At 38.7% G+C, this 27118-nt stretch overlaps 1 long non-coding RNA gene across 1 annotated transcript in view; it reads right to left on the bottom strand.

The window, feature by feature from the left end:
- Positions 1-22947, bottom strand: part of LOC146435472 (uncharacterized) — a 355682-nt gene extending 332735 nt beyond the window's left edge. Inside the window, exon 1 of the long non-coding RNA XR_014853081.1 lies at positions 22733-22947. This is a non-coding gene — a long non-coding RNA (uncharacterized LOC146435472). The remainder of the gene's footprint in view (positions 1-22732) is intronic.
- Between the last annotated feature and the right edge of the window lie 4171 nt (positions 22948-27118).

The raw sequence follows: 27118 nt of genomic DNA, 5'->3' as shown, positions 1-27118 counted from the left end.
ATTCAAATACTAAGACAGCCAACACTGCTTTGATAAGGATGATGAAATCCATGAAGAATCACCTATCTGCAGATGGTTCTAGTATATCTTCCAGTTGGAGACGAATTAAAAAAAAAAAAAAAAAAAAAAAATCACTACTTTATGGGGGGGAAAAAAAAATCTAATGCCCAGGCATTTCCTTGAAAAGTTTCCACAACACACACACACAAAAAGGGCAAGTTTACCTTATTTGAAAGGACACATGAAATGCAGGTGTCTGAATTCTAAACTGTACCCATGTTCTTGTCTACTGTGGAGTGCTTTAATGTCTTCATATTTGGACCAAATGAATACTGACACACAAAGTTAGTTGAATTTGTCTGGGATTCAAGATGTTAGTAATTTTTATTTTCCTCATCATAAGAGTTAATAAAATTTCTAAGTAGTCACCCAAAAATCAAAACTAGTATTTTGCCAGGAAATACTTGTTGAAGTATTAACCTTTTTAACTGCTACAAAGCATCTCTCTGACTATTAATCACATTTTTCCATTTGGCCATTGCTATGTGTGAGCCAGAAGCAGGATTTAGAGCAGGATTACTAAGAAAACTCTAAGTGTATCAGCATTGTTTTGAAGAACTGTAATTTCATCACTGGGCAAACAAGCCTTCAACTTTGCTATTTTGTGTTGTCTTCTAATTTGTCTCTTGATAGAGTTCAAAAAGCTTGACTAGCAAAACAAACATTTTACCAGTTGGCCATGCTTCTGCATATCTAAAATTAAAACCCAGAGACCTTTGTTGACAGATCATCTTGGCCATCATCACAACAACCACCACAAAACCAGCTTTTTTCTCCTTGTGACATTAAAAGGTCTACCAAGTTCAAAATTACAGTAATAACTTTCATTTACCAAACATCTATACACAGAGTACACATCTCATAGCTTTACAGTACAGCTTGATTACACAGTTCATCTAGCAAAATTCACTTGAGAATCAGTCAGCCATACTAAAAAATCTAAGCCAATTTACATACATTTTCAGTCATGCTTGAATAATCACTACATTAGCAAGAAATTCACTCTTAAAATCAAGCATGCCAACCACCACCCAGTTATCTATGCATCTATCTCCTCTTGTGCTGTGAAGGAAGCAAGTGGGGTGGCCAGTTGAGGCCAAACTGGTGATTTGAAAAAAGAAATCATCTTACCAAAAGCCTCCATTACATTATATATTGGACTCGCTCATACAACTTGCTGTAAATGATTGCCAGCCCCAGGAGACTGTTTGTAAAAGCAGACAAATGGAGTCAGGACCCACAGAATCCAAACAGGCTACAGAGCCTTACTGCTGTTGTTTGGTAACAACAAATTGAAGATTTTAGTATAGGGTTTTAACCAAGTCTGACAGAGTTCAAGGAGTGTTTGGACAATACTCCCAGGCACAAGATGTGACTCTTGGGCATGGTCCTGTGCAGGGCCATGAGTTGAACCCTTGTGGGTCCCTTCCAACTCAGGATAATTCTATGAATCTGTGATTACCAACCATTGCTCAGTGTTCTTCTGACATTAAGCGAGAAGCACCTCAGTACGAGATGTGCCCTACATGTGACACCACACCCAGCTGTGTGTGGCTGCCACACATGTACTGCCAGCATGGTGCACACAGGTTGACCAAATTCATCTGTGGATGGTTTTTGGGTCTTAAACAGAACCCTTCTGGGACCAAGCAATAGACTGGGTCTAAATGTGTGCTTGACTTCTCACCAGAGCTTCTGCAATTCATAAACTTTTTACTTGATCAATATAAACACATAGACTGCACACTCACATGTATACTCTAACAATGATTGGTTTTTAAACATAAGAAGTCTGAAGACCAAATGAGACACTTAATTGGAAGCAATAATATTTAAAATACTTGAAAAGGCTAAAGGTCACATTCCTTGGCCATACACAGTATTTGAGATAACGTTAAACTCCTCAAAAAGTCTTAAGTAACAGAACTTCTCTGTAAAGATGAAGCCAATTCATTTGAAGAAAAAAATATTTAACTTGAAATATTAAAAGATAGTTAAGAAAAGATAGTTCAAAATTTAATTATCCTATCTTGATCTACTTACCTTCTACAGAAACAGACATTTAATTTGTCTATACAGGGTTTAGTTTGCTGGAGACAAAAATGTGATCAGTATTTTTCCAAAATGAACCATGTTTATTTGGGTTGGCAGCAGGGAGAGCTTTTTTTCTGAGTCTCATCCATGCCCTGCCACCTGTGGCAAGAAGCTTGTTTTGCAACAGAACAGTGCTAAATTGTGGATGAGTGCTGGAAAATTTAATTAAAACTCACTTCAAAACCAACACATCGTGTAAGCATCTCAGGAAATCTATAGGTTCATCATTAAATTCATTAGCAAGTTTATAAAATCCAAAAACAAAAAATCTGTTCAAATATGCATGAACACACACAGAGAAAGCAACCACCCCCAGTAATTCAAATTCTCTTGGACCTCGTGTATTGTGGCGAGGCCCCCGGAGTAAGGCAAACACGAACGACCATCTGTTATTTTTGTCTGCAAAGCAGCGACTTCCCCCCGATGAATCTTTGATAGCAGCCAAGCAATGGCAGCAACTGCTGTGGCAGGAACTGACAGCCAGCAGCCCCAGCCTCCATTTCTCTTTTCACTCAACCTGCATGTTAAATGGCTGCTTCAAACCCAGGAGTAGCTCTTTACATATTAAAACCAAATATGCCTTTTCTGCGCTTTCATTTAAATTACAGCAAATGAAGGGAAGTGTCAGGGAGCAAGCGAAGGGAAAAAAGAAAAGGAAAGAATTGGAGAATTAAGAACCCCTCAGGGAGCATTCATGGTGCCAAAGAGATACTCATTTTCAAGCACCATCTGTCAAGAGATACTTGGAGCTTTTTCTCTCTATCTTAATACCCTCCCCCAGGTTTTACCATCTCACTTGCTATATACCAAGTGGCAAAAACCTCTACATCTCACAGAAAAACCTCACTGGCCCTCCACTATTCGAGGGGCAAAAATTATTCTCCAGGACAGACTGAACTATTGTGAAAGTCAACATTACGCTCCACTTAGCGTCTTGGATGCAGGAGGCACTGTCTGCACCTGACTTGTAGGGGTTTTAGCGCTGCTAAAATACCAGTTTCAAGACAGCAAACAAGTCTGAGATTTGCCCTGAAAGCATAGATTAGTCTGGCAGCTCACCTACAGCCCCCATACCATGCAGCAACTGGGCAGCAGCACTGAACAAACCTCTGTGACAGTGCAGCTGCAAAATAGAGGTAATCAAGTTCACTTGTTCTGTACCATTTCAACATTCTGTCACCTTACCCCATTTTATTTAAATCCATATGTTATCCAAGTTCTCACTCACAGCAATTTAGCAGCAGAGACAAGAGAATTATTCTTAACTCATGGGTAAACACTTCCACAGCTTCACAGTACAAGCTGGTGTAGAAAATTTACAGTGGAATACAAGTACATAGATTAATAACTTATGAGAATTTGTATGTCTATCTAAATCATCTCTGAAAACTCAATGGAGAAAGTAATAATCATAAGAGATTGCAAGTTGCTGGCCCTCAGGAACAATGCATTTATCAGCAGTGATGAGAACAGCAAGTCCAGCATGATTCTATACCAGGAAATCCAGTATTGCCAGAAGGGCTAACTGTGATAACAGAATGCATTTCGCCAAAAATTCTGGGCCCCTTTCACTTGATTTCTTCAGTCTTTGATCAGCTCCAGGACCTTTTGAAATATTTTTACAAACAGAAACAGGAACAGACAAAACCATCTGTGGATAGCAAGCAGACTAGCAACAAGATTTTCAAGAAGATACAGTATATACACCAATTCTGGAGTTGAATTCATGTTCTTACCATATGCCAGACAAGGTCTTAGTCACTAGACTACAGTCTTTCAGCTTTTCTTTGAGAAAGATTGTAGAATTTAACACAATTAGGGTTGACAAAAAAGTTCCTTCCTCAGGCTTCCAATAATTTGATGCACAGACAGAGCAGAGCTTGGACCTTCAACCCAGAGCAGCAGCCTAAGCAGGTATGGATATGGAGAAGGGGACAAGAGGGGACATTGTCAGTTACTTTCTCATTCCATTTTTAGTGAGAAGGTGCACCAGAAATAGCACATTTCACTGAAAATGTTCTTATTTGTTATGTGAACCACAGGTGCATAAAAAGATTTCCCTGTCAGGTTTGATTGGAAGATCCCACATTTCAAAATCATCAATCCAGATCAAGATCAAAGATTCACAAGACTAACTTTGACAACATTGTGGTTCAATTTGTCAGCTTGCATTTCAGCTTTAAAGATGCACCTTTTTTTTGTACTTATATTATGAAATGTTAGAATCAAAAAGCTCATGCTTATCTAAAAAGTTCAGACTCCCATCTCTTTTTAAACCACAAAAATAAAAGCAGAACAATTGATAACAGTAAGCATCAAACCTGATATTTCAGAGACAAGAGTGAACTTCAACTACCAACTATTTTGGCATTTCCTATGTAACCAATTCATTTTCTCAGGCATTACAGACTTCTGGTGCTTTAGAAATATTACTATCCTTTTCATAAAGGATTTATACTTCCTTCAGCTTTGTCGTCTACAGTGACAACACCAAGATACGAGACAACTATTTACTTTGTTCTACTATTCACCTTACCATTTTCTTTGCTTAGTGAATCAGATGTGGGAAAGAACCAGGATGCCAGGTCAGCAAGATGCTGAACAAGACACTAAAACACACATTTTTAAGCATCAGAATTGTCCTGCCAGCTTCTGTGAGATCATGAAGTCCATGGCGATGTGCATCCTCTATGCTGGAGCCCATGCAATTCCCAAAGCACTGTTAGATTCATAAATTACTTTCCTCCAGAGCCAATCATGAGAAGTGGAAACTATTATTTCCAAAACAAGTGTTTCTAAACAATTCTGAAGGTAAAAATGCCTACTTCTTACACCTAGTGGGAAACAGAAGAAATCTTCAACTACTTTTAGCAGCAGTGTAATTGCCTAATCAGGAGCTGGACGCTTTGTGGGAAATAGTCAAAATAGGTAGTACCAATTGGAAATCAGATACTTATTTCTATTTTTCTACCATCCCCCACACACTCCATCAAGCAATTTAATTACTTTTCATTTAATAACAGAAAATAAATCCAATCATTATTAGGAAACTTTTATTCTAACACCCCACCCACCCTTCCTAAATCCTTATTTATAACTCATTGTATTTTTTTCTGCCTCAGCAGTGTTCTTACCCTTTTATTGATAAATTTTTCTTGCAACTGCTATATACTCTCTTGGGCTGTGTTTGTTGTTGATGTCTTTCACACTCCATTCTGTTTCCCAGTTTTAACATGCTATCTTTACCTCACTGTGTATGAAACCTGACTCAACCTTCATCTCCACTTGCTTTAACTTGGTAATGGATTATTTTCCTACAGGGCTTGTTACTCAAAATATAGGATTTTCAGTCTCTCAACTGCTTCTTGAAACAAAAAGACCTACTAAGCGCTGTTTGACAGAGAGGAAAAAGAACACAGATCAGTGGAATTATCATTCAGGTAAAATGAGATGAGCAAACCCACACTAGCAATCTAGTTGCTTTGCCATCCAACCACTGTTTTCACTAAAGGATGCTGCATTTGAAAGTCTTCAGAGTTGCACCTGATGCACTCTAGTTTAAAAAGTACCATTAATCTAATATATTCCTTCCTCCAAAAGGCACTACCAGGGAATCCAATTACAGTTCACGTTTGAGAGAATGCCAGGAGAGGATATATAATATGGGAATGCAAAGAAAAATTTACATCTTTACACAGGTTTCATTTGCAATATTTCTCAATCCTGACACCATCTTGTGGAAAATCCCAACAAAAGCTACTAGTTACACAGACTGAGCTTAATTTAATTAAAAATATAGTTACTCTCACTAACAGCTCAAATAAGTTCATATAAATATATAGTCAAACCTGTGTGGCTATGTATATTTGATTATGTAATAAACATATAGAGAAATATTTCTCATGCAGAACAGCAAGCTAGATGATAACACCATTCAATCACATACCATCTCTAAAGCACTTGGAGTCACTACATTTCAGAGTTAGTGATTTTTTCCTTACATCCTGTCTTTCCCAGGTACATAACTAAGTTTCTCTTTCCTCCTGTAAGAACATGGATAAGGCACTGATTTCATCAATAGCACAATGAGACATGGAACCCTCAGCTTTTGGGGGTTTAATAAAGACTGTACACAATCTGTCCCTGCTTTTGAATCTGTACAAGAAAAACAAGCCTGAAAGAGGATTTGCAAACTATTAGTCTACAAACTGTGTTGCAGATCAGAATCAGACTGGTACTACCTCCAATCACTACAGCTGGGTTTTTATTCCTCCCCAGTGGATTTATGTTGCCCCAAGGCACATGGAGTCCTAATTTCTATGAGATATTAATTTTATTTTCACTATGCCATAATAAAATACATCTTACACAAGTGCTATTTACAGTATGCCTTCAAGTTAGGTTTAACTCCCCGGAGGTTTCATCTCACTGCTGGGATCTGAAATTAGAGGCAAGACGTGGTGCGTCTGCATCTGCTTTCTTGGCTGTTGCACCTTTTTCCGAGTTGTCTTGTTTCACCTTAACAAGTACACTGATTTTTTTTGTAGCTTGAGCATCCTGCATCTGGTAGGGAAACCAAGTACTACCTACCAGTGTAAAAATATTTTACCACAAGTTCAGTTGGCAGCAAATTTCTCAAGCAATAACCATAAATAAAGTGAGCATAAATAATTCTAATACAATTACCTGACCTGCTAAGTGCAATCCCTTGCAAGAAGTCCCATAAATAACTGTAAAATCCTCTTACTGGTAGGATTGCTTTATATCATTCATTCAACAACTGATAGAAGAAGCAGAAGTGGCCTCAAGTTGCATCAAGGGAGGTTAGATTGGATATTAGGGAATATTTCTTCATCAAGAGTGTTATCAAGCATTGGAACAGGGTCTCCAGCAAAATAGTAGAATCACCACCCCTGAAAGTATTTAGAAAACATGTACATGTGGCACTTAGACCCACAGTTTTGTGCTGAGTTACTAGCTGGGTTTGATATCAAAGGTGTTCTCCAATCTAAATGATTCCGCAATTTACAGGGTATGATTTCAATAGCCAATAATTCAGAGAGATGACAACTCATTTTAACACATGTATCAGGTTTCATAAGCCTTCTCAGATCAAAAAGACCTCAAGCAGTATGTATTTTTTGTCACACGTATCACAAGGACCAGGAAGCATCACACCTTGTGTGCTTTTGGAAATGCAAACATTTGTATTGCAAACTCCACAAATGACAGCACAAGTCAAAAACAAGAGCACAGTTTGGTATGCTTTACCTCCACTCCTATTCAATCTTTTTTTTTCCCCAAAAGTACACATTTTGTGGCATAAAGAGAAAAACTGTTTGACAGATGGCATTAGAACAACACCATCTCATAACTGAGGCTTCATACATCCCTGCGAGTTTGGAATTTAATTGCCAATAAAACAATACCATGATATTGCCACATCCAATACCATCACATTTTCCTGAAGTGACACTTGAGCCCACTAGTGTTTCTGTTCTTCCAAAGAAAAACACTTTATCCATTCAATTCTTACACAAGACTAAGTTCATGTACAGTACTTCAGTTTTGACCAAGAACGTAGCTCTTATCCCCAAAGTTCTCTCATAGAGTTACTGCCAGTGCAGTAGGAAAATGCTTGAGACTCGTGTATTTGTTTGAAGCACTTACATGTTTTAGCCACCTCTTGTGAAAACTCAAAATGGTACAACTGACACACGAGCAATGTTTTCACAAAAGAAAAAAGTGAAATGGCAGCTCTGCTACAGTATTTCTGCTCGCAGTCCCCAAGTTCAGATGACATCAATGGTCATGGCATGTGGATTATCAAACAGCAATCATGATAAACTGAAGTGGAAAAAATGGGATGCTTGTTCTTATTCTGTGGCTACTTTTAACTGGATATACACATACGTGAAAGGTACAAACAACACTGTTTCAATGATAATGGAGAAAATAACCAATTGTTGCACTTGTTGCCACCAGCTGAATTAACTTCCTGTGGTCAGCGAAGTCATCCTCAAAAGCATTGAGCATTTCCTCAAAACCCAGGGACAGATGCTGCAAGCCTTCATGAAAAAAAACTTAGTTTTCTACTACTGATATTTTACTCAATTTCACAGATAAACTGAAGCATTAGCAAGTGCTTATAGGACTAGGTTTCATGTGAGTGTGTTTAATTTTATGCATATTTATGTTTACTACCTAAATGTGTGTGTATGTAGTCTGACATTCAGACATACAAATTTAATGTTAACATTCAGTATGTATACATAAAACACTTTTTCTACCCACCACTCAGACGTAGCCACCTCACAGCTGACTGCAGCAATTATTTTAAGGCAGACAGAATACTCTGACTTATTCTATTTGGGTCAGAGAACAGAAGAAACAGCAACATACAGTGCTGGAAAAATATTACAGGCTGAGTAATTATTGATATCTTTTCTACAAACTTACATATATTTTTGCTTGCCCTTTAGCTCAGAGGTCAGCTAACAACAAGAATTTGCAGAATAGTTTGGGCCTGCATCAACAAGTTAGATCATCACAGTTTTCATGGAATAGACCAACTATGATTGCCTGAATAGCATTTACTTTGGCCTCTCAGGTGCATTGTGAGAAAAGGACAATGCTTTCCCTGACTATGTCATAGTGAATGCAGAAAGTTTCAGTTGATCACTGAAAGATATGTATAAATAGGTCTGATAAAAGTACAAAGCATGAAACCAGTTCCAATTGCACATATTGTTTTATAAGATTAAAACAAGAACAAACACATATGCACAAACACAGAACTCGATAAGCAACATGTAAACCTGCACAACCAGATACGCTCCAACCACATCCCCAAGTGATGGCACTACTTCACAGCCTGAAAGTTTGACTTTTGAAAAGGCAGATTGACTCACCCCTCACCCACCCCTGTAATTTGACCTCCGCCATAACAGCAGCTTGCCCTCAAAGGCCCGTGAGTCAGGACCTAACCTGGTGTGTTGGTGTGCTCTCAGATCTGAAGATGAGCAGAGAGTGTTTGGGGGAAGTTGCTGGGCTGGTGACTGATGGGCAGAACACACCAAGCTAACAGCCCTTCTGAAGGGAAGGCAACCCATGGCATACAAAACTTGGCTCCTGGTTCTTCAATTGAGTCAAATCCTGACAGTGGTAATTAGAACAATCACAGAAGAGAGAGAAACAAAAGTCCAAGATGACCAAAGGCCTTGTACTTCAATGATACTGAAGGTAGTGACAGATACACCTTGAGAAATTGACATATTCACTCAGACAACATATTGCTGGATTCAGTTATTTCCCAAAGGGAAGGTCAGAGAGAAATTACAGGAAAGACTAATGACAGTTTGAAGGAGGGAGGAAGCTTCAGGATGTCAAATAGAAAGTAGTGGAGCAGGAAGGCCAACTGACAGTGGCGTCAAAGACTGGGAGACAAAAAGACTTAGTCAAGTCCAGAAAAACTGAAGAATAGAATACCTGAATGCCTGTCAGTATCTGAAATTCTTCTCCCTTTTGATGCCTGGCAAAATGTGTATGTAGGAAACATGCATAAAACTGGATAAGGAAGGTGGCATTGCTAACACAGGGGGAAAAAGGAAAGAAATTCAAGAAATAAAAGCTTAATTTTTAAAACAGGAAGATGACACTGTTCTGCTCAAGACATTATTTCCACATTGCTTCAATATAAAAGCCAAACATTTCAGTTATGTTTAACACACACTGCAATAGGATATCATGTTCAGGTTGCCTGCAATAATAAACCATGACCCTGATAGTAGGTCCTTCTCATTCACCCTTGTGCCAGAGGTGCTAAGTCTCATTAACTTCATGAAGCTAACAAGGTAATAAAAACTCTCTGACAAGCAAAGGACTGTCAGGGTGAGAGAAGTCTGGATACCTAGTCTAAGACTTGTGTTTCCTAGCAATACTAGACAATTCAAAGGTTAATCACAAGACAGGACATTTCTAAACGGCACCTAATGGGTGGAGTTTGAATTTTGAGCACTTTACATGGAACAACTTAGCTAAATAGCTCATCCTGGATCTTATTTGGGATTAATATCACAGTTTCTCTTACACATGTGGAAAAAGTAAGAAACCTCCACTGTGTGTCTGTCTTGGCATCTTCACTGTCAAGAATTTATTTCACTTTAGTATTTATGAGAGAGGGTAGTTAATTCAGGTGGTTTAAAACAGTTACTTTTCTCAGCAAGGGACCAGATTTTAACAGCACACAACAAAGACAATGGCAACAAAATAGGAGCACATTATTTCACATTATTTCTGTAGGCAGCACTTCAACTGGGAATAAAAATATTGCAGACATTTTAAATCATACAAATGACTTGAAAATTGTAGCCCTTATCATCTGCACAAGTACTGACCTATCAACCTCAATCATGAAAGAAAGGGCTTTGACCAAAATTGTTTCATTAGAGCACTTGAATAAAGGGAGATTTTTGAGACTTCCTTCCTGTCCTGTCTTTGACAGTACAGTCCATACATCGACTGAAGCAAAGTTCCATGCAACTTCTTACTGCAAGGATACCAGCAAACATTAACTGATATTCCTGCCAAAAGCCAAGAACTACAGACATCTTTGAACTCCAAGCATGTGGACCACCCATAACTTTGAATCAAAACAACCCAGCATTCATTTGTTGCTGGATTTCAATACAGATACATGTGAAATAAAAGCCTTGTAATTCAAACATCCATTTTTCTATGTTTCATAGTTGTGTTTATCCATCTTGGGTGACATCTAGCATTCTTGATTCTAAATGTGTTTTAACTCTCTTCTCCATACACAAATAATAAATAATAAAATACAAAAGACACCCTTAAAACTAAGCAAATAATTCTGGTACATTAGTACACTAGTCCTAAATGCTCATAGTCCCATCCTATCTCTCCCTTCTTACTAATACAAAAGTTTTATTAGCAAGACCTGGAAGTGCACTACACTAAATATTATCACTGCTAATATGAATCTGTCTCAGTTAAGCAAAGACATCACTTCAAACAGATAGAGTTATACTCGACCTAAATCACATCTCCTCCTGATACCAGCTGGTTGGCTTCTGTCATCATCCCTCAGAGAGACAGGTTAAGACATTTTTATCTGGGTAATAAATGTTATCTTCTGCTTCACAATTTAATTTATTTCAGGCCTGAAGTAATGTATTTTTTTAAATTAATGTAATGTCAGGAACTTTTTTCAGTGTTCTAAGTACAGGAAAATAGGTCTTCTGCTTGAGTATTTAATATTCATTCCCAGTTTCTATGGCTCAGCTACGGTGATGCAAAAGTAAAACTATTGAACATGGAAAACAAAAAAATAGAACCAAATAAAAGATCTGAAATAAAAGATTTTGTGAAGCACATATTGTTTTGATCAATATCCCCCAGAGTAGAACACACTGAAATGCAATATAGACTGGTGCCCAATTTAATATATACTATCCTGCTTCAGCAAGCTAAGCATCACAAAGAAAGGTTTTTCCTCTTTCCATTCTATGTTCCTTCACAACCCTACCACCAAGAAAAGGTATTTCAAACTATCATATGACAACTTCCAAATACAAGGTTGCCACAAGTACACTGACTATCCTAATGACTCAGAAAAATGTGTTCTAGTGATTCTTTTGGGTCTTGAAACATCTTACTAACACCAATAGTAAAGTACTTGCCCTTTATTTCAGAAATCACAAACCCATCCTTTAGAGCTGCAGAAGTCATATCTATTGTGACTTGCCTAAACATTAGACAGAATCTTTGGGCAAAGCTAGAAAATATTGTATGATAGCTGATCTTCCTCCCACTGATCTTCAAGCTTTTTTAAAATTGCATCTGGCTGCATTTCTGCCATCTTAACATAAAGTAATCTGAAGGAATAATTTCTCATGAAAATCTTATGGCTTTTCTGTGAAAGGATGCTTTCCTTAGCAGGATACTCACCTGAATATTCCAAACTCGTGGATTGAAAGAAACACTATCATCTTGAATAAGTACATCATTGCACAGTTCCAATAGCAAATTATTTCATCCAAACACATTCACAGAACAGAAAATCCCTTTAAGCAACGCACATGTAAACCTGCAAGTGGATACTACAGCTCTATCCTAGAGGCTAGTACATGTGTAACCAATGACCTCAAATAGCAAAGACATGCCAATGAATTCTGCACTGTTTTCCCATTTACTGAAAGGAAGATTTGAAGCCCCTATCAAGTCCTCTTGCATATTGTTTTGCCTTACAGAAAACTTGTTAGATGCAAGCAGTAGCTTGATATAACAGAGTTCAGGTGAACCAAACTCTAGTCCTATTTCTCCATGTGAAGTCAGTGGCAAAATTTCTACTGATTTCAGCAAGTAGAAGTGGACATCACCTCTTCTGAACTTGGGTGCAAAGGCGTTCATTGTGGTCCTGCCTTTTCCTGAAAGAGTAATCAAAAAATGTCTACATAATCTAGTACTAGTTTATTCTGCACTTGACTGCAGAGTTTGACTTCCACTGGCACAGTGCAGTGTGGATATCCCAACTAAAAGTGTCTAGACATTACTATAAACACTTCTCCATAAGGGGGAAAAAATAGAATTACACTGTCAAGTGTCATTCTTTGTTTACAAAGTGCATTGTTGTTAGGGGAACGGGTGCAGCAGCCAGGACACTATCAGTGGACATCACTGAAGACTGTGGCAGCAAGAAATTAATGCAGATAAACAGAGATGAGCAAAAATTGAGAAAATAAGGTAGTTCTGCAACCACCACATGAGCTCCTACAGCTCTCAGTATTAATTGCCATTCAATTCCCCATAGTATTCTAAAACCTAGATGATCAGATAATAAGAGGTTGAGTGGTATGCATAACATCAGGCTGATTAAATTTGTTTACTGATAATTCTTTCAGGTTCCTATGAATATCATGTAATTTTCAAGGTTTATTTCAAACAAATTTTATGTAATGCATTATTGACAACATCTTCATGGACCATTTCTACAATGTCATTCAGGATAATTATTTCACAACAGATTTTCAGAGTCCCTGATTCCTGTTGGGATTCACTTTTGCATAAATTACAGAGCAGCATATTTAATCAGTGTCTCTATTAGAGCCCTATGGCTTATTTTTAGGAATAAGGAATGAGAGAACAGAAAGATTTCAGGAGAGGCAAGGAAAAGGAAAGGAATATTTGCAAGCATGAATATTTTCCTCAGTAAGATTTTCTGAACTAGCACAGCTAAAGGCTGTCCTGCAGCAACTCTGCCTTTTTTAGAAATAAACACTGGCATTAATCTTTTGACTCCATTAAATATTAATGTTACCAAATCACATAATGGGGAGTTAAAAACAATTAACATTTACATCACAGTCTCCTTAAGGTTGCTCCAAAACATGAATTATCCCCTCTATAATAATGCCAAAACAATAATAAATCCAAGTGGTATGACTATGAGAATTTCCTATATTTTTTTTAACATATACCCCGAGAGATAAAGACTGGACAATCATTTGACACCTAAACATGGCAAATCCTTATGATTACAACACATTTATATTTACTTTCTTATCTAACATGCTGTAAACGTTGATCATTGGAACAACATACCATACTTATTGTTTACAAAAGTGAATTAAGAAGGCAGACAAATACGGTCCCATATTGCCAATATATCAAGAATCAAAACATACCAATTCATTTCTCTAGTAACAAAAGCTGTCCACTTCTGTCTGCTCCCAACAGAGGGTTAAAAACAGTTAAAAAACACAACCTTTCTGACTGGTGTCAGTCTGGGTTTCCCTGAATAAGGACAAAACCAAGTATTTACCATGATCTATATTTGAGCATACATTTATTTTGTCTGAGCAAGGTAACATTTCAGGGCATCAGAATATACTGAACAGTCAGGGGAAAGAGCGATGTCGCCATTGCCTGGTATGAACCAGTACTGTCATGCTCATGTTTTAAGTCTCTGTCACAGAGGCAAAGTGTGTTCCTGCTGCAGGGAAAGGGGCTCAAGTACAGCATGAACCTAAAAATAAACAAACATCTTGAAGAGTAGATGGGGTAGTGATTCTCTCCACAGAGGATTTAGTGAAGAAATCATGACTAGCACTGGGATATGCAACAGCCAGCACAGCAAAGGACACATCTCACTTTTCAAGCTGAAATTGCACCCAAGATTCACCAGAAATGCAAGGCACAGGGAACTCCAGTTTTGGTATGCAGAGCTTCAGTTTGCAGTGTTTAAAGAGTCATTGAAAGCTGGATGCCAGGGTATCTCTGAAATATTTCCTCAGCATAGACTTCATTTACAAGCAGTCAGAGTGGCACAGTACTCATGTGTTGCACGTGTGACTGACTCCTTGAAGGTGTCATGCAGCAATCAATGAGCAAGACTGTTTTTGTACATTACCCAAATGTATTTCTATTTGTGGAGAATGTGTCAAGAGCATGAGCCTGAGCTGTGTGAAGCTCTGCATCCTTCATGCCTTTCACAACCAGTACCATTCATGCATATTCATAATACCTGATCAAGTGCAATGACATTAATTTATATACATAAATAGTTACTCAAATATAGAAGCTACTGACTGATAGTGCTGAAACGCCACAGAAACCACCAGCTTAAACTGTTCCTAACACTCCACTGTGTTTGTGGTCCCTCCAGAACATATACACACATACACACATTTATCTTACCCAGGATGTGATTTCCCCTGAGCCAACTGGATCACTGAGCACGCATGCCTAAAACTTGCTGGAACATGCAACCTACAGCACAGAGGTGCCAGCAGCCCACTGGCAAATCAGAGTTACTAGCTGGTGGCAATCAGGGTCATCAGGGTTTGGCCTTCACAGGGGGCCTGGAAATGACTACACCCATGCCTTGCTTTCCATGGAAAAAAGCTTTCACCATTTTGCCATTTGGTCTTTCCAGGATCTTATTAAAAAGATCGAAAGTAAATAAATTCTCTCTTGTACCCTTGCATATGCATGTACCAAAACAAGTAAATCTATCAGCTGCTACAATTGCAAGACATTTGAGCCTGAGGCTCCTAGCAGCCTGAGGCTCACATGTTGTGAATTCTGAACTTACTCAGACCTTTATTGTACCACCTTCTGATAAGACTGATGTAAGCTGACAGTGGCAACATACAGGAGTCCCCACAGAAGGCAAAGTCTACTACCATCCTACAGTAGCCATATTTGTATTTTTACTTTACACGCAGTACAGGAAGTAAACTAAAAAGCCAGCATCTAACTCAAGTTAACAGTAGTTTTGAGAGCCCTTATATAGAGCCTTATGGTAGAAGTTATAGTATACTCATTGGTACGTACAAGGTGGTTTTTAAAGCAGAGCTTTTGAAGTAATGCCACTGCAATATATTCATTTCTGCACTGCATGCAGACTCAAAATAGCAAATCCAAGTCATTTGTTCACACCAAATGTACAATTCAATCATCATTTCTCAAGAACCACAGCTTCAGGAGTTCATTCTTTCTTTCTTTCTCCCAAACAAGCTTTAGGTTGGTTTTTTTCCTTTTTTTTTGTTAGGTTTTTTGTTTGGTTGGGTTTGGTTTTAGGTTTTTTGTTGTTGTAGGGTTTTTTCCAGAAGTCACCTAGACAATTAGGAAAAATATAAAGGTGGCTAGATATCTATGATACAAGAAATTAGGACCTGGGCAATATCACCAATAGCAGCAGCTATGAGTCTATCTAGCACAGCAGTTCACAACCCAGCCTGTAAAATAAGCCTGCCTTTGAACTTTCTTGTGGCTATAAATAGAAGCAGCTCTAGCTTGAAAAACAAATGCTAAAAGCAAAGCTGACCTCCCCTCCACTTCACTACAAGTCTGCTACCAGACCATATTGTATGAGCTCCATCTGCAAAAGATGAAGACCACTGTAGTTAAATATCTCAAAATTATTATGAAAATCTCATTTAAAAGCCTTTACAAAGACATTTTTATTAAGATAATTATATAAATACTGGCTGGAAAACTCCAATAAAACCCATTTACCCATGTGCACACACTTAAATTACTCTGGTAGATGTGAAATACCAGAAGACATTTGTTATCACAGTACAAAGTACTGTATGATCTTCATTTGTGTCCTACAGCAGATGGCAGAGGAGCCAAACTGCAGGAACACAGAAACACACAGAGTCTCACAGTGCTGCAAGGGGTTTCTCTCATGCCTCACAGCAAACCTGTGAGCAGCAGATGAGCGAGGCAGAGCCAAGGGACAGCAGAGGAGCCCCAAACAGCTGGGTAATGCAACATCTTCTCCATCCCAGGAGAACAAAGGACACAGCAGCAAAAGCGTCATGATTATAATTTACTGCCACAGCTTCAGGCACTGGTGTGCTCTGCTCCTGCTGCTTCAACACCAGCCTGCAGCTGGGAGGCACAAGCCAGCTGGAATGGGGCCTGGGGCAAGGTGAAGGGCCCTACACCATCTCTAGCACCTCTCTCATCAAAAAGAAAGCATAGATGAAATTTCAAAGTTATGACCTTTCTTCTACAACCCTGCCAGGGTTCCACTGACCAATGGCTACATGCAAACCCCACTTTCTCAGTGTCTTCCAGGTGAGAGCGAGCCCATGGCTCACACTATGGGCACCAGTGGTGTCAACTCCCTGAACACATGGACACACACATGCAGAGACCAACACCTGCAACAAACACCTCCTTACACAAATGCAAGCACAGACTTGGTGCTGGGACACAAACAGCAATTACAACCTAAAAGAAAGGAAGAAATACTGCCTGACAACCCAGTTCTGTGACATGCAAGAGACCATATGAAAGTTTAACATGTAACAGAGCTCATGGGGAAAGGTCAGGACAAAATAAATGGGAATCAAACATCTGTGGACAAAAAGCAGTAATCAATCTCCAGCACTTGCTTCCAAAAAGGTAACGCTTGATTAATCAGGCTCTTCTAACAAGCAAGGCTGGCCAGCCTGAATCTTCCATTTGTATTATTAACAAGGATTAAAGCTCATTATTCCATGTGTTCCCCATCCTGGTGACTAGAGCAATGTTTGCCAAGAGCAGTATCAGCCAGCTCATCCTGCATCTTAATCCACAGCAAATACTTTTAAGGCCAGCCAAGGCTTTCAAAGTCATGCTCCCTTACCCTGCTACACCTGAGTGAAAACCTAAACCAAATAAAAATGAAGTTATTCACCAATGAAGAATCCAACCAATCACTCAGTATCAATATTGGAAGTGCAAGAATCTTCATTTCATTGTTAACTTCATCATAAGAGTCTTGGAAAGTCCTTGGTAAGAGAATATTTTAGATCAGATCATCAAGAAAAAAATATGATTCATTCAAATACAAAGTGATTTTAGTAATTGCAAGAGTAAATTAAGTCCACAGTATTCATGCTCGCACTTGCTTACTTGCAATTTTCTTCCATTTTTATTTCTGCGTGGATCCTTTTTTGATACTCAGCATAAAAACCTATAAAAGTTACTTGAGTAACAAAAAAGAAAACCAGTAACAATAACAGAGAAATTACCAAAAACTGTGAGAACAAACATTAGTGTTTACGATGGGGACCTTCAGAGAAGACATCTCTTACCAGACTCTCTCCTAGGAAACTAATGCTATGGAACAGAACTATACTAATCAAATCCCTTCCTCCTGAACACCACTATTTGGATGGAGGTAGACATCTAAAGAGCTAAAACAAAAGGAAGTCACTGTTCTCCCCACATTCACACATTCATTAGAGGGTTTTAAAATGCATTTTATGAATCTCTACCTAGTTCTGTTATTCTCCATAGGAATATAACAGTAATACCTCACAGAGGCTAATCAGAAAACAGTGCACACAAAAATATGATGTGCACAAGCTTCAGTAACTGGAGAGAAAGAAAGCAGGAGAAAGAATTACTATTAATTTAGAAATGACACAGTATGAAACAAAGTAACTTTGGCCCCAAATTACTTGAAAATGTACCACATTATTGTGTTTGTGTGGCAAGGCTTTGGGCACATGGGGACTCTAGAGGTGGCTCTGTGAGAAGCTGTGAAAAGCTTCCCCTGTGTCTGACAGAGCCAGTGCCGGCCAGCTCCAAGATAGCACCTGGTAGCACCTTTGAGTAAACACATCCAGAAAAGGGGAAAGGAGAGGGGAAATAGTGCAGCTGGAGGGAGGAGTGAGAGTACATGAGAAAAACAATTCACTTTAGAGGCAGAGAAAATCGGGGGTAATGGTGAGCCCAGGATGATGACACAGGTGAGGGAAGGCATTGGAATGTCTAGTTTTTATTTTCTCATTACCCTACTCTGCTTTGACTGGCAATAAACCAGTCTTCCCCAAGCTGGGTCTGTTTTCTCCATGACAATAACCAATGAGCGACCATCTCAACCTATGAACTCATTATATTTTGTGTCCTGTCCAGCTTAGAAGGGGAGAGCAAGTAGCTTTGGAGGGCACCTGGCATCCAGCCAGGGTCAACCCACTAGAGCATGAAACAAATTATTGTTAAAAAACAGAATCGGATTGGCATAGAAGTTACTAATTCTGCCATATATATATATACATATGAAACCCAAAACATAATTTCTATTCCTAACATCAGATTCTTTGGTACACATTTTCAAGTTGGTTTTTTTTCCCCAAAAAGCACCTCTGTTACCTCTCTGTTATCTTTTTCTCCAAAAAGCACTCTATTTTCACAATTCTTAAAACTTTCTAGACTTGAACAGCATTAACAAGAGTCTTTCAGTGAGTGTACAGTGGCATGATTTTCAGTTAAAAAACCTTTAAATCCTACACATTTATTCTGGGCTCTGTTCCAGCGTTGGTCCTGAAAAGAGGTCAAACCAACAAGTATTTGCCCACTTTCCTGATATGCAACACTAAAAAGACTTTTTCCCCTGACAGTGAGTGACTGGTAAGCCCAGTAGGCAGACTGATTTCTGCCTCCTTTGAGATTCAAGTTGTTGAAGGGACAGAGAGCTCCCCAAGGACCTGACTTTGGGGCTGGGAAGAAGGGTTTGGAAGGAGGCACAGCTAAGGAAACAGGGCAGAGCCCACCAAGAATTTGTGATCTGCTGCTAGCTGTCATGGAGTCAGCTGCAGAAAGCCATTTCACCTTTTTTTACACCTATATTTCTGCTCCACAGGAACTGACAAACACAAGAATTAGGACTATGAGACTGGACAGGGAAAATTCCCATATCATCCAGATAAAGGCAATTCAGCAGGTTTTGGTCTTCCAGCATCATCCCTGTCAGAGGGAATATGGCAGATAAACCAAATAAAGTGAGACACCAAGGATGCTGGCTTTCCAAACCACAGCCAGAAACAGCAATGAAGACAGGGCTGAACACCAGGCTTAGCCTCTTTTATGAGATAAACTTTTACTGCAACTCAATCCTCAAACATCAGTGCTCCCAAGATACGAGTTCCTACATCATATTTATTCATTTGCTTTCCTTGACTACGTCTTTCCAGTAGAAAAAAAAAATTATCTTTCCAGACACCCTTGTCACCATTTTTCCCCCAGCTTATATTTTTTTTAAATACACAAGAGTTCCAGTGGGTTTACCATTGCAAGCTCACAGTTAATAACTCAGGAAGAAGGCAGCAGTTGATGAAAGGAAGCACATCTTGAAGCAGAAGGGACAGGATCTAAATTAAAACATTGGATCATGCACGAGCTTTTCCTGTGGGCCTTCATAAGCCACAATCTCTTTCTGTCCCTGCTCCCTATCAGCAAGATCATTAGCTGAATAAATGATAGTTAAAAACCCATTAACAAAAGTCAGATTTGCTAGGCTTGATCAATTAGGTTTTTCAAGTGTAAAAGGATCTAATCACAGGCCTTATGGAGGAAGTCACTTCTACCAAATGCATTATGCAATTTCTGATCTCTGCTGCCCTTTTCCAATCCCTTCTCTATTGCTTCTTTAAAAGCAGAGGTTTGGGTGAGGTAAGGAGAATAGGTTGTACTTTCTGATATTCACATCAAATATTTTCTTTGTTTTCAAGTTTGATTAATTTTATTCATTTGAATTTTTTTTTCTTTCCTGATCTCCAAGTCTGAGCAGCGAGTGAAAAGCAAGATGGATGCTGCTAGATAAACACAACTTGGTTCTCATTCCCAGGGTTCGCACCAAGGCTGCAGTGGTACTGCTGGCTGTAACCATTCAAGCTCAACAGCCCAGGGGGACCAATTACTGCATTTACAGTAAAACATGCAAGGAAATCTATCTCCCTATCTCCATATAACCAGGTTTACTGAAGGATAACCTACTACATTACACAGATTAATACTTCAGTGAGTAAATTAATCCTTAGAATTTCACTCACTACTTGTGGCTTATAAATTTTAATTGGTTCTAAACTGCCACATGAATTTATGTGAATGTATATTGATGAAGTAGAAGGGATCAGAAATTACTCTATTAACACACAGAGACAACAGGAAATGTTGGGGCCAATTTATAAACATCTATAAATGTTTACAAAGCAGGATTCAAACTTGTTTTGGAGGTATATCATCATAGCTGACATAGAGGAAAGGAGGAAAGCAGAAGCAGCATTAGCTGAGAATGAAAGGCAATGAAAGTGAACATTTTAAAAAGTGAAATGCTCCCATTTTGCCACAAGTCAGATGCAAATCTGAAGGGTAAGCTGTGCTTGTCGCATATTTGATCATACCATTATTGATCCCAGTTGGTCAATACTACCAGTGCAGCAATCAGAACAGCTTTCCAACACATTGACATCCTGGTGCACCATACAAGTGAATAACTTCTACAAAACGAAACACAGCACCAAATTTTCAAGTACATCACAAGTGCCTAACAATATAGACTGTCCTCTTTATTACATTGTACATCTCCACAAAGTTTTATCCTCAGGATTTTTAAAACTTTCCCTCATATCTGTTTGTTTACAAAGATTCAATTCACTGGTTGATCTTTCCAGCTGCAAATCATGACAGAATTAGTTCCCTGAAATACTACAAGGAAGGTTTGAAAAGTGGTTTGTTTCTTTTAACCACTTACTATGATGTGTTAATCCTGAAACAAAGCAATGATTATTTGAACACCACTAGCACTATCATACTACTGCCCATAACAACAGAGGCATTCACCACATATTATCCATCTTTGTGAAATACAACAACAGTTAACAACTTAGTGAATCAGAGAGCTGATTTGTAATTCATGTAAAGACTTCTCACACTCGGTAATATGAAAGGCCAGGTCTCTCTCAAATATCTTGCCTAAATATTAATAGCTTCCCAAAAGCCTGGAAGCAAAATAATTACCCAAGGACTATCTCCCATCTTTGCATTTCCGTTATGCTTTTTTTTTTTCATTTAATGAAGGTGGCACAAACAAGTAATTAGGACACCACACCAATCAATTACATATACTATAAATGTAAATAATACATTAAATAATAAGAGGCTGCCTTTTTTCTCATATTTATTTCCACCTCTGCCCAAGATTTCCACAAACATTTCTGAGAAGCTTCACGAATTGCTTTAGCTTCCAGTAGCTAGTTATTTGGGATGGCCCATTCAGCATCATTAGCTGCAATGCTGCTGTTGAGAAGAAAAAGGCCATGAGGTTAAAATAGCCCATTGTACCCATTTGCTCTTACAGGTGGATCATGGAATCACTCCAGCAAATATTTCAATAGGGAAATATGCAGTGCATCCCTTGCTCAGGATTTTCAAGCTCTGTGAACACATTCTTGTACTTATTATAGGGCTTAACAATAACTTTAGTCCCTATGACAACAATATCACACTAAAAAGAATATCCAATGTCTGTCTTCAGAAGCCTCAATATCTTCTATTGTTTGAGTAACTCAGGACTAGAAGGCCACATAAGTTTTCTTCAAAACAAACTCCTTAGAAGCATAAACATTGATCTCTTATAGTAAACCCTGAGATTTCCCTGGAATTCACAACATTCCTTGTAACACTGAAGGAAAAAAAGGAAGGAACCAGTAATTTCACAGTTACATATGCACTAAACTAGCAAATCTTACATGCCTTCAGTTTACACCCTACAGTTGTGCAAGGCATCACCAACTAAAACAGCCTGAAAGGAGCCAAGCTACACAACCTCTAAATTGAGAGACATGCTATACTGAGTAAATTAAAACTAAAGAGATTTTTCTAGCTCTGATTTTAGTTTTCAAGGCTTGCGGGAAATACTGATTGAACTAGAGAACACCTTGTTATAAAGCCATTTTTTGGGTCAAGGAGTGACTAAGTGAAAATGACAAAAGAGACCTCACTTATAAATATTTCTTTCTAATGTGTTTACTTCACCTATTCAACACTAAACCCTTTTTACTTTACTACCTTCTCTTTTGCGTCCTTTTGACATTGCAAAAGACAACTTCCAGTTTAGAGGCGAGGCAAGGCAAACTGCCTCTTCACTTAAAAAGACAGACACTGTTACACTCACACATTTAACTTCCTAGTCTTTCTATTAAGCATTTCCAATTTCTAAATACAAGCAATGAAGTTCCTGCAATCTTAAACAGAAATCCCACAGCTGTCCCACCTTTATCTGAGCTCAAGACCTCTTCAGGCTGCTCTCCTCGAACTACAGGATGAGTGAACGATCCTGACAGCATTCAGAAAAAACTCAGTTAAGCAGTCATCTTCCACCTTCTTATCCCAAAGGAGTGAGCTGGTGAATGTTCAGTCTCCTGCTCCTCATTTCTCTGGGCCTACAGAGCCTCAGCAGCCATCAGGGGAAGAAGGCAAAGGCCTCACCTGGCAGCAGGAAAAGCTCCCTGCCACACCTGGCTGTGATGAAAATCAGCTGTGCTGCATCACTGCCCTGCTGACCCCGGGCACAGGGAATGGGAATCAGCTGAGCCTGGGGCACAGGGAATGGGAATCAGCTGAGCCTGGGGCACAGGGAATGGGAATCAGCTGAGCCTGGGGCACAGGGAATGGAAATCAGCTGGCCTGACACAGAACTTGCACCTGCAGCTGGGTGCAGTTACCACTCTGCTCCTTAGGGCTAATGCTGGCAACCTGTGAGGCTCTTGGGCCTGCTGGGAGGAGAAGGTTTTGGATAAAATACCTGTCTTTTTTGTTGTAGAACAAATAGGGAGGGCAAAAGAAGGTGTGATTGAATTCGTTGTTCTACTTCTTAGGAAACAGTGTGACATACTGTAGTTTTATATCACCCTTTTTCTAATTGTTTCCATACACAGTTATGTGTTTTGATATCAGCTTCTCTTGGTAAGAGCTCAGCATTTTCTAGCAAATTAATAAGTAATACAACTAACATGTGTTAAGCAGTTATTGTTTTACTCCATTTGGCAAGAGAAGAACACATAGTAAAGCATTTTCTGATCCTTGGCATATATCCTACTAGGTTGTCCTCCGTTTCTGTTGTTGCATGGTATATGTCAGCTGGAAATGTACAGACGGCCCTGTATTTCAGTTTCTCTCTCAGGTGTTATTCAATACATCCAGATCACCCTACAATGAAAGGATTCAGTGTTGTCTGCTTGGGAGTTTAGAAGGGCCAGAATATCGTCTTTTCTAGGGAAATGTATTGCTTTGACAGCATTTAGGAAAACAGATGCAGAATGTAGTCCATTCTTTATTTTCCAAAAAGTGCTGAGCCAAAATAGAAATGGTCCACAAAGTTCATCAGAAGAGACTTGGCTAGACACATTACACAGATAGACCTAGCATGTTATATCTGGGCCAATAAACTAATTAGACAGTAAATATTAGAAGTCCTACTTGTTCGTTAGACTAATTGAGCTAATGCTGTCCAGACAATAAAATATGAGGAACGAAAGCTATATGCAAACAAAACAGCTGTAATGACTTTCTGATAAATACTGCCTGGCTGCAAAAGGCTGGAGGATATTACTCAAGGGCAGTAGGAAGATTTTCTTTGCACAGCAGCAATAATCTGTATATCCAGAGAGAATTTAAACACATGATTGAAATCTACAGCACACTATATTCACTACAGAGGTAGAGGTAATGTTGCAGCTAAGCTTGTATTAGAAACCAGCATCCCTGAATTTACATCTCATCTTAAGGAAGACATTTTATACTAAATTTTCGGTGAAATAGACAAAGGATGTTTGAACTAAAGGGTTGGCAAGAGTAAGAAAAAGAAGCAGTCATTGGAATTGCCTAATTTAACTGTTACTTTCTCAACAAAACAATCAAAAGGAATGAGAAAAATTGAGCTTCTAGGTCCTATACACTAAGAATACGAATGTAACACCTCTTTGTAAAGTTAAGATTTTAAAATGATCATAGAATAGTTTGGGTTGGAAGGATCCTTAAATATCATCTCGTTCCAACACCCCTGCCACATGCAGGGGCACCTTCCACTATCCCAGGCTGCTTAAACCCCCATCCAACCTGGCCTTGAACACTTCCTGTGATGGCACATCCATAGCTTCCCTAAGCAGATTGTTGCAGGGAGATTGTGTGACTGCCACATTAAAATTTGGTTCAGCTGTCAAATTAATATGAAGAATCCACATTGGGCCTGGAATAAGTCAAATGGAATCCATATAGCACAGTGTTTCTTCCTTTGGATAGTTAAACAATATTCATATCAATGTCTTCCAAAATCTCAATGACAATTAAGCTTTGGGCTCAAAGGAAACAGGAAGCAATTTCAAGGATCATTTTCAAATGGACTGTCCTGAACCTGAGGGTTTCTTATGGTGCTGATTGTTTGTACTCCTCCACCCATAGCTGAATGATAGAAATTCAATCACCCATTTATGAGATATCCTCTAATTTGATATGAAATTGTAAAAATGTTTTAAGAAATAGATCTCAGCAGAACTTACTGCAGATGCCCTACAAGTCCGTGCAGTGAAATCATTTATCAAATATGTGAGAACCTGTCAGGAGTGAGGATTTCTGAACCTTGTCCTAGATTGCTTTTTATATATGGATTAATGAATGAAGTAATAAATCAAGAAAGAGTGCTGTGCTCTGATTATTCTCAGTTCCTTGTATACAGCTTCTTTTAATGTCCTACCTGCAAGGCAATGGGGAGGAATAGCACAGAAAAAGACAAGACTGGAGAAAATCAGCTTTTCTTTTTGTAATGATTCTACCTAGTGCTGCTTACCCTTTTTTGATTGTATTTGCACTGTAATTAAATAAATAAATAAATAAAATTAAATTAAATTAATTAAATAAAAAAAAAAGCTGGGTGGGAAGCAGAATTCTTCCCTCCATAAAAACACCCAGGTGATCTGAGGGAATGAGTTTCTTCATACATAGCAAAATTACTGACAGAATTTCAGAAAACAGCACAGGCTTTACAGCATATTTATTCTTGTCTGCAGTAAAGCACAGAAATACATGTAACAAATTTAGGCATTATTACATCTTTCAGTCCCCCAAACCAGTCAACTGCTAATGCTAATGCTTACTGCTTATGTCAGTTATAGCCTTAAAAGTCACAGTTACTGCAGAAAGCAGCATTGATTTAACTCTCTAATCTAGCTAAGATAACTTGTTAGAAGGTTAACTGAAACCAAGTGAGAACAACTACATGAAGGTGTAACACCTCTTTACCAATTTAGTATTTTTTTTAATTATGTGAATTTGCCATATATACAAATCCAAAATGTCTTGGAAATTCGTAAACTTTCCTAGTCTACATCAAACAGTTCCTGACAGGTAGCACACAACAGGGTCCAAGAGTCTTCTCTAAAACTTTTAAAGGCAAATCTTCCTTCTGTAGCTTGTGGAATCTGTCTGGATTTATTTTCTTTCAGGTATTATAAAGTCTTTGAGAAGGAGTGTAAATGAGGAAGAGACATTTCTGGCTCCCAACAGTGGAGGGCTGTATGACTCGTAATCACAAGTGCCCTGACAGCGTTTGCTGTTCTGTTGCTGGAAAATCCCCCTTGCCTATCCTGAAGCTTTTATTTTCTCCTTATCCCTCATTTGCATTCTCTCTTTCATCCAAACAACACCACAAGTTCAGCATTTTGACAGGTTGTCATCAGTATCATTCCTATCCTGAGGGCTAGATCCATGATGTACCATTGTTCTCCATGGCCCCTTTCATCTTTCCTATGGCGCGCAAAGGAGGATGCAGAAATATTTCAATGTTTTAACATGCAGACTGCTGTAGAAAGGGGGATAACGCATTTGTGCATTCAGAAGGGTGGGTGCCAGATTAATATGACAAACTGGAGGAAGCTGGATAGATAGCCAGGAAGAGATGACATAAGGTGCAAGAGAATGAGTTTTAAATTGGTGCTGAAACAAGCCATGTTAGCACTGATGTCATGAAGTCATGGAGTGTTTGCATACCACAGCAAGTGTTTGTTTTCTCCTTAGGGACAGTTTGTGTTTGCTATAGCTGACAAGAAGAAAGGTGAGGAAGAAAGAGGTAGTGTGTTTTAAAGCATGATAGGAGAAGAAGAAAAAAAAAAGGCAAGTCTTTCATATTTTCCTGGTGTTTGGAGAATATTTTGCTCTGCAATTTAAACAGATTGTAACTGGTGAAGGGTGGGAGTCCTTCAAAAGAAGTAACATAGGAAAACGAAGTGTGAATTGTCAGTTGAATTCTGAATCTGAACTCACCAGGATGCTGTAGGATAGAAGGGTCTAGAAACTAAAGTCAAACAGACACTGGCAACTTGGAAAGCTGTTTGCTAGTGATTTCAGGCCATGTGCACATCATGATCCTATCAGTATAATATAAAATGGCCCCAACTGTATTTATCCTACAGGTAAAAGGAGCAGATTATCTGAAATTTCAGCACGTACGCATATAGTCACCTGCTGTGCAGTTTGACTCAAAAAAATCCCACTATTTTGGGGATTTTTTGGTTACCCCTGTGCACATGGAGGGTTTAGAAGATAGTAGCTGATGGCAACCACTGAACAGTCCCACTGATGACAAACATAGGACAGTTCATTTCCC

This window comes from Lichenostomus cassidix, chromosome 6 (genome assembly GCF_008360975.1).
Source record: "Lichenostomus cassidix isolate B80296 chromosome 6, HeHo_3.0, whole genome shotgun sequence".
In the NCBI taxonomy this organism is placed as follows: Eukaryota; Metazoa; Chordata; class Aves; order Passeriformes; family Meliphagidae; genus Lichenostomus; species Lichenostomus cassidix.
This window is presented reverse-complemented; position numbering and strand designations above follow the sequence as displayed.